Source organism: Populus euphratica, unplaced genomic scaffold, assembly GCF_000495115.2.
Source record: "Populus euphratica unplaced genomic scaffold, PopEup_1.0 scaffold2689.1, whole genome shotgun sequence".
Lineage (NCBI taxonomy): Eukaryota > Viridiplantae > Streptophyta > Magnoliopsida > Malpighiales > Salicaceae > Populus > Populus euphratica.
This window is the reverse complement of record NW_011502569.1, coordinates 16,833-18,846: the sequence shown is the minus strand read 5'-3', so window position 1 is coordinate 18,846 and position 2,014 is coordinate 16,833.

Sequence of the window (2,014 nt, the reverse complement as noted above, 5' to 3'; positions counted from 1 at the left end):
TTCTTCTATTTGATGCTCATTCAACTTTCAATCTTTAAATTAATTCCTTTTAATTGAACCATTGATTACATTAATTTAGTCTTTTAAAATTTTAATTATATCTATAATATTTTAATTTTTATGAATTGATTTGAATTAGATCATTAAATTTATTTTTTTCAATTAGATCCTTAATTGAATCAACAAAACTCATTACAAGTTTAATTAAGTCCTTAAATAAGTCAATTAAACCCATTAGAAGTTTAATTAAGTTCTAAAAATTAATTAATTCTTTTAATTTTAGTCAAATTTGTATTTCAACCTCAATTTTCTATCTATTAAGTCTTTTTTCATCCTATGTTATCAAAATATCTCAATCTAACTATTCTTCTAGCTTTTTGACATATTGCAGTTTAAAGACTTATCTCTTTTTGTTTCAAAAATATTTTTGAATTTTGAATTTATGATTTTTGAATAAAAAATTATTTTTTATAAAATGATTTTTGAAATTTAAAATTGAGTTACGAGACTAATACAAATTAAACTCTTCCTTTATCAATATAATTTAAATCTTAATTTAATCTTGTGATTTATGGTTAGTTATGTAATTGAAAACTCTTGTTTTGAATAGAATTAAGCTTTTTGATTTTTTATGTATGTTTAACATTTTATAATCAATCATCTTTTCTTGGTTGATCATGAACTCTTTCAAACTTTATCCATTTCAGCTTTCTTCTTTTATTTTGTGATTTTATGAACAATAATTATTATTTTTTTTATCAATGAACAATAATTTTTTTAGTCCTCACCATCCATACCTACAATGCCGAACCAGCACCAACAAAGCCCCTTCATCCCTTCTCTACCATACTTTTCTAACCCCGTGCAAATCAAAATATCATTCCCTCTATTTTTTTTAGTCATTATTGATAGCCATTATCACTCTCCCTCAGTAATTATGAGGACTTACTTTTCATGTTTTTGTTTCTTCTTTTTGTTTGTTAGGATGCATTGCATGCCTTTTGTTTTTGCCCATTTATTTATTGAATTAAAGCCATCCCAAAAGAGATAAAAAATCATTTCTTAAAAACCAATTTTGTGTTTTTGAGAAAAATGTTATTTTAGCTTTGATTGATGCGTTTTTTTTCCTTATTTCACTGCAAATCAGAAGAATGCATAAATAAGGAGCTTTTTTTACCCTTCGTTAAAAGAATTAACAAAGCAATATGATTAAGAATGTTTGAAACTGTCATACATTTGATGGTGAGTGTTCTTGTATTTATATACATTTGGTTGTGTAATGTATTACACAAACATAATTATGAGCAAGAGAAAAGGACCCGATTTTCTCCTCCTCAGGCCATGAAATCCACCCTTTATTTATAGGCAGTGGAAAAGAGCAATCTTGTCTATATAAGAAAAAAATTTCAACCTTTGATTCTGTTGGGAAGGACCCCAACTATTGACTCAAAACGTGTATCGTGAGCTGTTAAATCTGCAAAAAAAAGCTATATGAGTTGACTTGTTTAGGTCAATGCCGGCGTCGTCTCGTTGCCATTCAAACTAAAATGTTTAGTTAGGGTTGTAAAGTAACTGCAGGAGATCAATTTCATGCATGTATTGTCAAATTTTATAGACATTAGATGCATTAGATGCATTTTCAAAGTAAGTGATTGGACCAGCTTGTTTGATGGAAGCATGTTTCAGTTGCATATTGTATTTGTTATGGCACTTGAGAATTTTTCTGCAAGGTTATTTTATTTATTTTCTTTGTTATTTTGATTAATTAATGACACGTGTATTACAGGTCAACGTTCCTAAAACAAAGAAGACCTACTACAAGAACAAGGAGTGCAAAAAACACACCTTGCACAAGGTCACTCAGTACAAAAAGGGGAAGGATAACTTTGTTACTCAAAGGAAACGTCTTTATGATTGCAAGCAATCTAGTTATGGAGGTTAGACAAAGCTAGTGTTTCTTAAGAAGGTTTGTTTTCTTATTCCTTGTATAAACTTGGTATAAAAGACCCTCGAG